This window comes from Macrobrachium nipponense, chromosome 49 (assembly GCF_015104395.2).
Source record: "Macrobrachium nipponense isolate FS-2020 chromosome 49, ASM1510439v2, whole genome shotgun sequence".
NCBI lineage: Eukaryota > Metazoa > Arthropoda > Malacostraca > Decapoda > Palaemonidae > Macrobrachium > Macrobrachium nipponense.
The window spans coordinates 19,493,343-19,508,342 of NC_087224.1; the positions used below are offsets into that span (position 1 = coordinate 19,493,343).

The window sequence follows — 15,000 nt, forward strand, 5'->3', positions numbered from 1 at the left end:
CATGGACCTATGAGTCAGTCTGGCTGGGGCCACTGAGCTGTTCGGGTATTCCGGTAGATCGTCCTGCCCTCCCCCACCTTCTCGCTCTCCCTGTCACGTTACAGACCTCACATACCCAGTGCCCTTTTCACTCTCAGCTTCCAAATGGAAGTTATTGGAAGGGGTCCTCCTGCCCCTCCCCCTGCTGAGTGAATTCTCGAGTGTCCATCGACTGAGAGTTAGGAGTTATGCGTCACAAGGAAACTACCACTAATACTTCTCCGACCTATGGTAAATAGGCGCCCTTCAGGTAGATTGGGGATAGCCTAGAGTGCTCTCTCTCTCTCTCTCTCTCTCTCTCTCTCTCGTCGCTCTCTCTCTCTCTCTCTCTCTCTGTTCTTAACAGTGTATATTGTTCGCTTATAACAGTGATGATCTGTTCTTTATGCTCTTACTGTATAAACCAGACCTGTGATTTCACGAACTGTTTTGTGTAATTGTTTAATGACCACGTCTACACACACACACACACAGATATATATATATATTATATGTGTGTGTATAGTATATAGATTTATGTATGTATATATATATATATATATATATATATATATATATATATATATTATATATATATATATATATATATATATATATATATATATATATATATATATATATCAGACCTTATTTCACGTAATAATTTGTATATATGTACGTTAATTCTTACGTGGTTATTATTAAATTTGTGAACTTGAAGAAAAGAATGTATACAGTGATAGACAGCTTATAATATATATATATATATATATATATATATATATATATATATATATATGTATGTATGTATGTATGTATGTATGTATGTATGTATGTATACAGTGCATTAAATGACCGACGTGATTACAGAGACCTATATATAAAATATCCGCTGAAAATGCAAAGAAAACGTGCTAACGAATCCAGATCCAACGTAAGAAGCGCTCGGTAGAAAAGAGATGGGGAGGAGAACTCTCCCCCTGGAGCATTCCTTTCGAGTCTAAGTACCGTTCGAAGGTCGTCCTCGAGAAAGTAATACTGCCTTGAAAGGAGGAAGGCTCGATAATAAAAGGTGGTCATTCTCCAACCCAAGAAGACACTTAAGGGTGAAGTGACGTTTATACCTGAAGAGAGAAGATCGAATCTCGGTGAGTGTTTTCGGTGTGGGAAAAAAAAAAGCCTCATTCTTCGTTTCAGATTTAAATGGCGCGCTTTTGTTCCGTCGTTGTGCGTGCGCGCTCGCGTTTGTTTACGCACGCTCTTGCACAAGCATATAAATCATAAAGCCTTATAATAACCTTTTTGATGACTGCCTTCCGGTGGACGAAGTGATTGGCCGCAAGAAGAAAGAAAGAAAGGAGAAAAGAAGAAGACGGGCTGAGCGAGCGAGCGAGCATGTGCGTGTGTGGGACGTGTGTAGCCTTAGGCCGATGTTTATAAATGGAAAGATTTTTAGAAAACCGTCCTAATTTGGCTCCACGTAGACCCGTAGGATTCTGAAAGGAGAACGTGATCTTATCGCCCGATCCTGCTGCCGAGAGAGAGAGAGAGAGAGAGAGAGAGAGAGAGAGAGAGAGAGAGAGAGAGAGGGCGTCCTTATTTCAAGGATATCTTTCAGCCTTTGAAGGAGATCTCGCCGCCGCCGCCAACACTCTTGAGGTGAGCTCTGGGCAGCAGCAGCACCAGCAGCTCTATACTTCCTCTTCGGGAGATGCTTGTTTATCCGTCGCTGTTTTCCTTCGCGTAAACTGTTTGTTGTTTGTTTTGCCTTCGATCTCGGTTTATTCGGGATGGTGCCTGCGTGCAAAAGGCAGCGATGCCGAGAGAAAAGTTGAATAATGAAGATAAAAGACCTCTCGAAAGCGCATGCGCGCCTGGGATCAATCAACTAAACAATAAACCGTACTTGAGGTGACGTTTTTCATTTGCTTTTATATTCGACTCGTCCGCTATTCGGGCTGCGCGCTAAAAGCATTTTCGGGCGACCAGGTGTCTTAACAGGGCTATACTTTGGCAGCAGCAAAGTTATCGTAAATTAAACGATCACTTTGTCATCGTCATCTCATTCGTGGTTTTTATGTAGTAGACCAAACACGAATCACCCATTTGAAGCGGTCTTTACAACGGGATTCCATTACCTGGCTAATAGATAAGATCTATTGTAGGAGTAATATTGCAGCATGACAGCCGCCCAGTTTATACTCAAGGACCAAAACAGGGACTTTTTTTTTTTTCTTTTGATATTTACAGTCTTTTGTTTGTGGTTTTTACAATAAAATCCTTTCAGGGGACCAAAAGGACAACAATAAATCCCATTCAATGGACCAAAACAACAATAAATCCCATTCAATGGACCGAAGCAGCAATAAATTCCGTTCAGTGGACTGAAACAGCAATAAATCCCATTCAATGGACCAAAACAACAATAAATCCCATTCAATGGACCGAAGCAGCAATAAATTCCGTTCAGTGAACTGAAACAGCAATAAATCCCATTCAATCGACCAAAACAGCAATAAATCCCTGTTCAATGGTCCAAAACAGCAATAAATCCCTTTCAATGGACCAAAACAGCAAAAAATTCCTTTCAGTGGACTAAAACAGAAATCAATCCCTCTCAATGGACAAAAACAGCAATAAATCTCGTTCAGTGGACTGAAACAACAATGAATCCCATTCAATGGACCAAAACAACAATAAATCTGATTCAGTGGACCAATGGGACAAAAAAAAAATCTGTTGAATTACAATGAGAACTCCATCAGACAAACACGAACGACAGATCCCTTTACATGGACCCAGGAAAAAAAAATCAAAATGGCCGACAAAGATGGCAGCTCTCTGCTGATGCAATTAGCCCAGTCACCCAAATACTCCGCATCGTTTGCGTTGACTCACAAACGCTAGGAAGTGATTAAGCGTAGGTAACCAAGTCCAGCATCGCTGATGTTTCCCCTGCTCTAATGCCAGGATGCGTTTGCTTAGTTTTCTAAAACTATTTTCTTTTTCATCGCTTAGTTGGCTCGAACTTCTCTTTATGAGCGCATTGGTACCAGAGACAGACAAACCAAACCAGAAATCATCACTGGGACCGAGGTTTCCTTCAGTGGAACCTGGTTTTAATCGGGTGCGTTCAGTACTACAAACCCGTTGGGGATGAATGTAAAGAACAAGCGAAAGACTGCAATTATCATAAAGATAACGATCCCCTAGAAATATTAGTCGTAGATAACGACCTTCGTAAACCCTTGGGGGTCACTATCTTGTAAAGATCCCCGAAACAGGACTCGGTCTATTCAGACGCGAACCATAAAAGTAATGAAGTCAGCTATAGAATAGCAAACCCCTATGAGACCTGGAAGGTCAGGATACTTGCACATTTCGGGGTAGTAGGTCCTGTTTTGATAAGTCCATCTAAAAAAAAATAAAAAGCTAAATTAGCAGGCTAATCAGAGTTGCTGTGAATTCCTGTAAGGAAACGTAAAACAATAACAGATCCCTCGAAATGAATGATAGATGACGTTGGTTTTAACAGACCAAATCAGTAAACCATGATTAAAGGTCCAAAACAATAGCAAGTCGTTTTAATTGCAAACAGCAGATCTCGTAAAATGGATGAAGGAAGTACAAAAAGCCCTTCCACATTTGCGACAGTAGTAACTAATCCCTTCAGATTTTTGTAAACGAACCGCAAATGAAGAAACGCTTTTAAAAAGGTCATAGCAGCAGTGACAATTATACTCTCTAAATGAACAAAAAATATTAATTCGCCTTCAATCAAACTACAAAAAAGAAAAATCTTTCGAGGAAGTAAAATAGATACTTCCATTCTTAGAGAGAGCTGTTTTTTCAATTATATTCTCTTTTGTTCAAGGGACCCTCATAATTATGCATACTAGCAGAGATCGTCTACTCGTATATTTGACAGATACAAGGGTAACGTTGAATGTTTAATCTCCCTCTTTGTTTCTTTTCTTTTTTTTTTTCTTTTTTTTATGAAGGGCTGGCTGTCACTGCAGGGAGGACAGACAAGATCCACTCTGATTTTATTATTAGCGATAGATATTCTTCATTTTGTTTACATGTGTTGAGTTTTTTCTTTCTATTTATTTATTTATTATTTTTTTTTTTTGGCTTTTCATAAAAAGCTACTGAGGCTAGAGGGCTGCAAATTGGTGTGTTGATCATCCACCCTCCAGTCATCAAACATACCAAATTGCAGCCTTCTAGGTTCAGTAGTTTTTATTTCATTTGAGGTTAAAGTTAGCCAGGATCATGTGGTTGAGAGTTTCACACTGCATTATCTGCTGTAGAGAAAACTCAATTGCGCCGAAGAATCTTCGGCCCATGTTTTACTTTTTTCTCTTTTTTTCAGTTGATTTTTTCCATGTTTTAACATTGCCCTCGTGTGGGGAACACTGCACTTACTCAGGTGGTACGTTGGAGCTTTCGTTTGGGTGCAGAATAATAATAATAATAGTAATAATATCTCCTCCACGAACGTGGAGCCATGCAATAATTTCATTTACAAAATTTAACAATGAGATGTTTGGCCCCTGAAGTGTATAGCTATATTATGTCCTATTTGCCCCCCCACCCCCCCCCCCCCCCTCGAAAAAAAAGCAGAGTCATTTTACTAGATGCAAGAGCTGATAGGTGGTACAGGGGGAATGGGAAGGGGAGGGGGGTGATGTGGGGAGGTCCACCAGACACGCTAATGATATTCCAATATCCCTGCCGGAGGCGCTGTCGCCCACGGACAATAATAACTTGTTCTTCGGTAGGTTTTAGTCTTCCCCCCCTCCCCCCTTTTATTATTGGGTGTCAGACAAGGGTATAGCTGGTTCAGTTTTGAATTTTATGTATATATTCTCTCTCTCTCTCTCTCTCTCTCTCTCTCTCTCTCCTCCGCACTTTTTAATGAACGAGAAATTAGTCTAAGAGCATTCATGCTGAGTTTGTTTCATTCGCACGAATTGCAAGAATAAGATTAATATTTTATATATATATTATATATATATATATATATATATATATATATATATATATGTGTGTGTGTGTGTGTGTGTGTGTGTGTGTGTGTGTGTAAATCCCGCGTATAGTTACGTGGGAGGATAATTGAATGCCAGAGGTAAATGCTCCGTTTCTCCAGCTTATACGAGCAGAGCCTTCACCCACAATGCTATAGGTAGCTCTCTTGACGGCCATTCACTGGGAAATGAGACCGTATACGCCAGTTTCTCATGCGGTGCACTGTAAGCGCTACCTCAGGCTGCTACAATCGCCTTCAGTTCCTTTTCATCCTTTTAGTTGCGTCTCTCAGTTTCCGTTTCAGCGCTGAATGACCTCATAGGCCTAAATTTTATATTCTGTGCTATCCGTTATCAGTAGTACTATTTGTTGTCGTTAATAATGCCATTGTTTTCCTGTTTTGTTTTTTTTATTTTATTTTATTTATTTATTTATTTATCTGTGTATTTAAAAACCACAGGCAAAGCTTTCGTCTTTCACGTGAAGTCTGTCTCTAAACTGCAGTCAGAAGTTACACAGGAAATGCTAAGTCCAGCGTTCAGTTCAGCTCCATTACCCCGAACCTCGATTTGGGTACGGGAAATGTGTGTAATAATACTAATACTAATAATAATAATAATAATAATAATAATAATAATAGTAATAATAATAATAATAATATTGAAAACAGCGCATATCTGTAGTCCTACAGAAAGCTTTCGGGGAAACTTCTAGTCCCCTCTCCGATCTGAAATTGCGAAAGGGGAACCGAACGCTTTTCCCGAAAGCTTTCTCCACAGATGTAGCTTTAGATGTATGTATTCATAGACATAACTGTGGATTAGTTTCTCCGTTATCGTTATCACTCTTCAAATGCGGATGCCACCTCGAAGAACAGTAACAGCTTGCAAGTCGAGCTTCCACAAAACTCTCGCGTGGAAGGAGAGGAGGAAGAAGCAGAGAAGAGGATAATGACGGAGTATAGCACAAAGGATAACGATAAGACTATATTCAGACCATTCTCTCGGGTGTCTTAGTCTTGAAAGCACATTATTGTATTTCGGCCCATGAGACGCCGACTTCTTTCTGAGCAAACGACGATAGGCCTACGTTTACGTTTGTAATCTCATGGCAAATGAATAAAAAGAACCACTAAACGCTAAGCTGAACAGAGAGTCGCCCAGACATGCCCTCGTCGTCATAATGGCGGGCGCGCTCGTGGAAGCAATATATGCAGCGTAATAATAGACTAAAAAAAAAAAAAATCTCGATTGGCTAATGGCGTGTGGGCGACATTGCAGTATCGGCAGGCCGCAGCATAGTACTAGGATTTCAGAGGCCATACTAGAGAGAGAGAGAGAGAGCGTGCTACTCGGTCCAGGTGCATTGGGAACGCACCCGGAATTATTCTTTACATATTCCTCTTCTTCTTCTTCTTCTTCTTCTTCTTCTTCTTCTTCCGTTCACTGTTGTCACTTTTAAAGCTGTTATACTTAAAAGGAAAGAGTTCACAATCGCTTTTTATCTAAAAAGGATCCTGATTAGTATCTGTCGAAGCATGAAGTTTAACGATCGGAATTTGTTTTCTTCTTTTTTTTTTATCATTTTTAGATCCCATAAATGTCAGAATTAGTCCTGTGATATATATATATATATATATATATATATATATATATATATATATATATATACGTATAAGTGTGTGTGTGTGCAATGTTAAATTTTAGTGCGAGAGTGGACTTTATCATTTTCACTCCAGGATTTTCAAGTCTCTTGTGATTATATATACATATTTATTTTTTACTGTTCAAAAGTTAAAGTTGAGAATGACCAGTGTTGTATTTTCCTTGCGATCTTGCAACAACCAGACATCGATACTTGCCTCAAGAATAGACATAACGAAGCAATGATTGAAATAGTACTATGTAGAGTGTGTGTTAAAATAGTACTATGAAGTGTGTGTGTGTGTGTGTGTGTGTACTGACTAAAGCAATCCTTACTAATGAATGGATATTGTCTTGTTTCAGGCTACCAGTTGCTGTGATAGAGTCTTTAAGGTAAGATTTTCCCTCGTTTCTCTACTGTATGGAATTTTCCACCTGCCTCTGTCTTTCCAGACTTCTATAACCTTCCTCTCTCTTTCCAGAAATTCGTTGCCAAGGGTCAACCGCTGTGACCTACAAGGTTATTCAGCGCTTAAATGGTTATTCATAGTCGCTTTCTTCCATCTTGGTTTTCCTCCTGTTACACTTTTCATACCTTCTTACTGTCAAATACCGTTTCAGCGCCGAATGACCTCATAGGTCCCAGTGTTTAGTGGCAGCGGGCCGTTGCAGCTTTGTCCAATAGAGACGAACCAGCCATAGATGACTATACTCTCTTTATTGAAGCCAAATTGCCCACGGTTAAATCGGTATTCGGTATCAGATTATCTTTTGTGTCGCCTCCTTGCCCGAAGTATAGATCGGTATCTCGGCCACAGAGATACCCGCTATGGGATACAAATTGCTCTCTCTCTCTCTCTCTCTCTCTCTCTCTCTCTCTCTCTCTCTCGTAGAGGGATTCAAGAAGGACCATCGTTGCGTCAGGATTTTCGGCACGTAGGCCATTTACGTAATGATAAGTTCGACATTCTTTCTGTTTGAAAGGTGATTGTTGCTTGTCTGGCCTTATACGTATATATGTATGTATATATATATGTAATATATATATATATATATATATATATATATATATATATATATATATATATATATATACTTCACGTTGGTATACGCTTGTGCGCATGCGCACGTGCCCTGTGTGAAAAATAACCTAAACAATGCCCCTTACATAATGAAAAACGATTAGTAAATTGGTTGTCCCGTTAGCCAATTAGAGAGAGAGAGAGAGAGAGAGAGAGAGATGGTAGTCACGAATCGGACCTTCCTAATGGTTTCCGAATTCCTTCCATCAAAGTTCACACGACATCTCGTAAGATGAAGATGTAATAGTCTCGATTCTTTCCATTTTTTTTTTTTTTTTTTTGCATCGTTCTTGGATCCAATGAAGCAGTGATGCATGTATCTGGTGTTTAGTAGACTTCGGTGGGTCGTCGTTAAGATGGGAAAACATTGTTATTCTTGTATTATTATTGACAGACGAAGCCAATTCATATGGAATAAGTTCCCAAGGGGCCATTGGCTTGAGATCTTGACAAAGAAGAGCCGATTCAATCAATCATCGATGCGGATGGACTCGGCCGCTCATTTGACGGAACGACAAGCGACGGCGATGGCTTCCGTAGCAACCCGTGCAACAACGAAGACGCCTTCAGGCAAAACTAACTGCGACAGAGAAACAAACAAAAGAACAACGCATCCTCTCATTTGCAAGTCGACGAAGGCGCCTGAAACAATTCTCTTTCAGGAATCGCCTGAAACCCGCTCTTCTGTAACGCCAACTGCGTCATTTCCTGCCTTCGCGCCTCTCTTTTCTCCACAAATGCCAGAGTCATCGCATCCGGAGAGGAAAACGGCAGAGCCTCCGTGTGGGGGGAGGGGGGAGGTATGGTGCCATAAGTGCACCTCACTTCGCGCACTTTAGACGCTACTTAATTGGTCTTTGTTAAAAATTAATTCAAAGTGCAACTGCTTTGAGGTTTTCCTCCTGTTACGCCTTTCAAACCTTTTCCTATTCAATTTCCGTCTCTGCGCTGAATGACATCAGTGGTCCCAGTGCTTGGCCTTTGGCCTAAATCCTATATTCAACTCAACACTGTTAGCTGATTACCCACCTCTGCTATTTTTCATTTCTGTTCTTCTCATATTATGCAAGCCACCTTAGCTTGACAACTATCAGGCACACAGTTCGCCATGTAAGTCAACAGCGAAACAGTGGGTTTTGCGGAACTGCCCTATCGGACTCATTTGGTATCACTGGTCACTAGATGATGCCCATTTTACATATATGTGAAGCGACTACCACAGGAAAATGATAAGCAGAAAGTCAGTACCAAGCGCTTTCGCCTTTATTCAGGCGTTGCACCCCGACAATGCCTGTATAGAGACGAAAGCGCTTGGTACTGATTTTCTGCCTATCATTTTCCTGTGGTATTTGCTTATATAATGAAGTCACGTGCATCTACAGTGAATTTTTAACTTATTTATATATATATATATATATATATATATATATATTATATATCTATATATGAATATTTATCACATCACCGTGATTCATATAAATCATTCGAGCTACAAATGTCCTTTTAATATCATATTCGCTCTACCTCGGAATTGATATATTTTCATATATGTACCGAGGGGGAATTTTTTAGTTGATAATAATTTCGTACCCCCATGGGATCGAACACCGTCCAGAAGGACGGGGAACGAAATCAGGATCGGACAGTGACACTACCGAAACGGCTATCAAATATACTATTTATTTAGCCAAGGCCACATGAAAAATAAAAGAAGGAGTACCAAGCGCTTTCGTGTTATTTCAACGAATTGTACTTCGAAAATGTGTAGAAATAACACGGAAGCGCTTGGTACTCCCTCTTTTATTTTTCCTGTGGCCTTTTGCTAAATATATCGTCACGAGCTATTTAGTGACATATAAGCTTATATATATATATATATATATATATATATATATATATATATATATATATATATATATATATATATATACTGTATTCGTTTTATATCTGTATGGGTAGAGTGGTGTGAGAGGTCAGGAGAAGAACATTTTAAAAGATGTAGGTTTAAAACTATTGGAAAAGAGAGTGTCTCGCTAATTGAGTGCTTCAGAAAGGTCGATATACAGTATAGACCACTGGTTGGGACAGTCAAGAGAAACTGGAGAAACCATTGAAATAAATAGCTCGAAGATGTTTGCAAGGAGAGTTGGGTTATGTCCGCCAATAGCAGATCAGCAGACATTAGGGAGAAGATTTCTCGAATGTCTTCAGGATGAGGGAAGAGGCGCTCTGGCGCAGTCGAGTTTCCCGCACAGCGCATATTCATACCCACCGAAAATAGACCCGTTTTACGGTGGTCTCGGTACAATGGTGTATAACCCTCTGTCCATGGAACTCTCAGCCACGGCCGGGTGGAGGTCTGTCTTATAGCATTTCCAAACGCACGAATCAAATGAAAACTGCTTAAGCTAGAGGGCTGGAATTTGGTATGTTTGATGGTTGGAGGGTGGATGATCAACATAGCAATTTGCAGCCCTCTAGCCTCAGCGGTTTTTAAGATCTGAGGGCGGACGGTCAAAGTGTGGACAGTCAGACAAAGAGGCATAGCCATCTCAGGGGTTTTCTTTTACAGAAAACTAGAAAGGATTACAAAGTTTGGAAGGTTTAGGAACTATTTTTGGACGTCAAGTCAATATTTTGCGGGCTTTTATTTTAGTGATGCCCACGACTACATTTTACGGAGCGTTCTGGTGCGAGGCCTACGATATGAAGTGGAACGTGTGATGTCCCCTTATAAGGTTGTTAGGCTGAGTTGGTCTAATTCCAGCACCGTGTTTTTTTATTTTCAAAAGACTGCCGATTATTGGTAGGGTAATATATTGACGGTGAACGTTTTATTATGAATTTGTTTATTATTTTCAAGTCAAATTACTGTCTTAAAGTATGGTATAACACTGTAATTCCTTTCTTCTTCTTCTTCTTCTTTTAATTTCCTTATGAAGGCACTGTCTGGTGAGACAAGTTCGGTAATCAATGAACCACGGGAGTCTGGTTATTATAGATATGATTTTTTTATTTTAGGGATTTTTAGAAATACCCCCCAAACCCCCCCCCAAAAACTATATTCCATGCAGAACCCCCTGTCCCATTCCGGTAGCGGAAGTATTGAAGTGGAGCCGCCAATGACTCGTACTTTTGTGGAGTATTATTTTAGCGATGATGAGTTGAATTGCCAGAAAGTAAAACCAAGTTAACGTTACATATCTTTCGCATTATTTTGGCAGTGAGATTTTGGATGCAATGAAGTAAAACTAACATCCACTTTATATATATTTCGTGAAGGTTATTTTGCTACTCTCTCTCTCTCTCTCTCTCTCTCTCTCTCTCTCTCTCTCTAGCAACTTGAAATCTCAAGACGTAAACCCCTAGTTAATTTCATATTTTGTGGGACATAATTGTGGTGGCGGTACGCTGAATTGAAGCCTGGTTATGAGATGTTTTGCCGAACTTTATTTTCGCGATGGTAATTTGAAATAAAAACAAACAGGACACCGAATGGATCACTTAACAGTTGAAGTTTGAGATGCAACGAGGTAAAACCCATCGAACATGATATTTCGGGGAATATTACTTTCGCAATGGGTGTTTGAGACAAGCATGCGAGCGCGAAATTTTGCGGAGCATTATTTTGGCGATCACGAGAGGCCGCATTTAAAAACCGACGCATTCAGTGAGAAAAAGTAACCAAGTAGACCGATCTATGCGTCTGTGTTCCCTCCACTTGAAGACCGTGAAGCGTCTCTCTCTCTCTCTCTCTCTCTCTCTCTCTCTCTCTCTCTCTCTCTCTCTCTCTCTTCTTCAAGTCTGCCATCAAGTTTGTTTAAACAATGTAATTTATCTTTCAATGGCCACTTCAGTCGCAGAGACATCGCGTATCGGTTTCTTTTCTTCGCAGCCCGGAGAGTTCGTCTTGCTTTTATCGCTGTCCGTATGTATGTATGAATGTGTTTGTTTATTAATCATGTAGTTAATGGCTTTATGAGTTGTGTAAGATTGTCTTATATGATTGTTTGCAGAAAGTAATAATAATAATAATACGGTACTACGATTAGTACTATAGTAGATTCACATCAGCCGCGCATTTGATGTCTAGGCCAATCCCTTACGACGCTCCTGATTGGCGGTTGATAAGCCAATCACAGGGCTGGAAACTCTCAGTCTCGAGAGAGTTCCACCTCAACTGAGGGATACTTTTGAAAGACGTATCTCTCAAAGAGAGGTGGAACATACATCCTGCCTATGTGAACTCCCTCGAGAGAGAGACTGAGAGTTTCCAGCCCTGTGATTGGCTTCTCAACAGCCAATCAGGAGCGTCGTAAGGGATTGGCCTAGGATGTGAATCTACTATAGTACTAAACACTGCGTACCAAGGAGCTTCCGCCACGAGATCGATCTCGGGTGGGGAGAAATGACTTCAGGCTTATTTAAAAATTAAGCTACAGATGTCCTTTGGTATATAATTCTCCCTACCCTGGAATTAATATATTTTCATATATGTTAAACGAAGGGGAGTTTTTTCATTTGATCATATGATATATACTCTCTCTCTCTCTCTCTCTCTCTCTCTCTCTCTCTGTCTTTAGAGGACACGCGAATTAGCAGTTAACTAGCATGGATAATGAAGGCACCAGTGGCAGCCAGGGACGCGCTGGTACCTGAAGATACGAGAGAGAGAGAGAGAGAGAGAGAGAGAGAGAGAGGCGGAAAAGGACACCTGACACCCAGATATAAATACATCCCTTTTTAAATGGAGTTTTTCAGACGCTCCTAATTACGGAGAGGTCGGGTTCTTGATTAGTTTGTGCTGGGCGTTTCGGGATGATGAAGCTGGGCTTGTTTGTCGCTCGCTGTTCCTCTCGTGCGGTGCACTGTAGGCATTTTACCTAAGGTTGCTTCGCAGCGTCCCTATATATTCTATTCTATTTTCTCAGATTAGGTTGAAGGGGAGGCCTTATGCCAGCGCTGTTTTGGCGCTTTTTCGTGCAGGTTACTCCAGGATAGTGGAGCTACGGACAGAATGACTGTGCTGTAGAGAGAGAGAGAGAGAGAGAGAGAGAGAGGGTACTCATTACATTTCAGCTATGTTAATGAATAGAGATTGCATCTTAAACAGAGCCTTGTACAGTCTCTCTCTCTCTCTCTCTCTCTCTCTCTCCGAGAATACCTCATCATCAAAAGAAGCCATTGTAGACTCAGCCCATATGAACGTAGCAGGCTAACATACACACGTACATAACAGTCATTTGTATGTGTGTGCGCGGCCACGCAGGTAGGAGATTCCGTCGACCACCCATGGGAGGTTGATTGGGCCCCATTTAATGAGAGTTTACGAGACCAGCTCGGGCCCATATTATTATTCTCGCGTAGACTCACTCACTATACTTCTCAGGCCGTCGCCATTACCGAGATGATCTTTAAGCTCGGTCTAAGGAATTGGCGTCTACATCTCCTGAGATCTTAAAACCCACTGAGGCTAGAGGGCTGCAAATTGGTATGTTGATCATCCACCCTCCAATCATCAAACGTACCAAATTACAGCCCTCTAGCATCAGTGGTGTTCATTTTAATCTAAGGTTACAGTTTGCCATGATCGTGTGCATCTGGCAGCGCTACAGGTGCGCCAACATCACAGGACACAACTGGGCCGTGGTTGAAAGTTTCATGGGCCGGGGCTAAGAGTTTCATACGTCATTGTAAATGGTTCAGGAAACTAAATGGCGCCAAAGATACTTCAGCGCATTTTGTTATTCATTGATTTATTTATTTGTGCCCTGTTTCTTAAGGATATTAGGTTGTTTGTGCCCCATTCAAACACACGTCCAGTATCCAAATGCATTGTGAAACTGCTTTATTTGCGGATATGTAAACAGTTCCAGAATGCATGCATGGCAGGTGCATTATTTGTAGCACATGTGCAATGTTTACACGGTTGCATAACGTCTAATATCATGCTTGGATTCTAGATGCATGTACAGTTACAACAACATCGTTTTCCATCACATAGACTGCTCCCAAACATATGTCTGCATACATGAGCTGTTCTCCAGTAAATGCGCAGTGTCTGGATGGAGCAACATATACATGGGCTGTTCTCAAATAAACGCGCAGTGTCTATTTGGAACAATCTCCAAATATTCCTGCTACATCCTCGCCCTTTCAGAAGGCAAAGAAACTGGAAAACTAAGAATAATGATAATAAAAACAAAGAATATAAAACCTGCAAAAAAAAACAGTGAGACAGGAAAGACCTGGAGGTAGTCGGTGTAATGCCTGCCCTCCTCCTAACCCCTCCCCCCCCAAAGGGTAATGATACCAGACCCTGTAATTGCGAGCCGTTATATTCTTGACAGGCACCTGGTCTGGACAAGGAACTCCCGACATCCAGATTTCGGTTTCCAGGACCAGTTCTCCCTGGATGTCTCGGAGAAATTCATGTTTTCCTCGTGACCTTTTTATGGGCGGGTTTGTGAAATTTTGTAACCTTGGGGAGTTTTTAATGGTTTTCTGTGAAAGAGAGCTGTTGAGATGGAATATTTGTCTCTTTCTGCACTTTTTTTCCTGTCCGGCCTCAGATCTTTAAGACCACTGAGGCTAGAGGGCTGCAAACTGGTATGTTGCGAGTTTCGTGCGTCGTGGCTTATAGAGCTTCATATACAGCATTATATACGCTGTACAGAAAACTCTATTGCACCGAAGAGACTTCGGCACGTTTTCCACCGGTTCCTTTTAAACATGAATGACATAGTATTACGAACATAGGTAACAACGGATGACATAGACTGATAAATCATGAGAAAGGCCAACCAAGAGAAATTTCAGTTCAGCCGTTGATTTATTGACCGTAAACTGTCGTCGCAACAGTAAAGGTCACCAGCGCCTACGAAAAATAAAGATAATGGATCCATGGCATTTGTTTTGAGGCCAAACAGCTGTGAAAGGATTATCCCAGTACAGACATTACATTTTATCATTATTATTATTATTATTATTATTATTATTATTCAAAAAAAGAAGTAAGATTTAAAGCGAAACACCAGAAACAAGAGATCCCACTTATTAAGAAAGGAAGAATAAGTTGATAAACATGTAAATAGATCAAACTGTATTAAGATGCAAAAGGAGAACAGTATATTAGAGGTGCAAATGCATAGCACCTGAAGCCTGCGTTGCGCGAACCATTTCACCGTGACCTTGTCATCATTCTCATACTCCCCCTGAGGTTCCCT

The 15,000-nt window shown here is 40.7% G+C and overlaps 1 protein-coding gene across 1 annotated transcript in view; it reads left to right on the top strand.

Moving 5' to 3' along the window:
* Positions 1-22: 22 nt before the first annotated feature.
* LOC135205368 (uncharacterized) overlaps positions 23-15,000 on the top strand; it is an 83,034-nt gene continuing 68,056 nt past the window's right edge. Inside the window, 2 exon segments of the mRNA XM_064235860.1 lie at positions 23-270; positions 7,056-7,085. The gene's annotated coding sequence lies outside the window, so the exon portion shown is untranslated.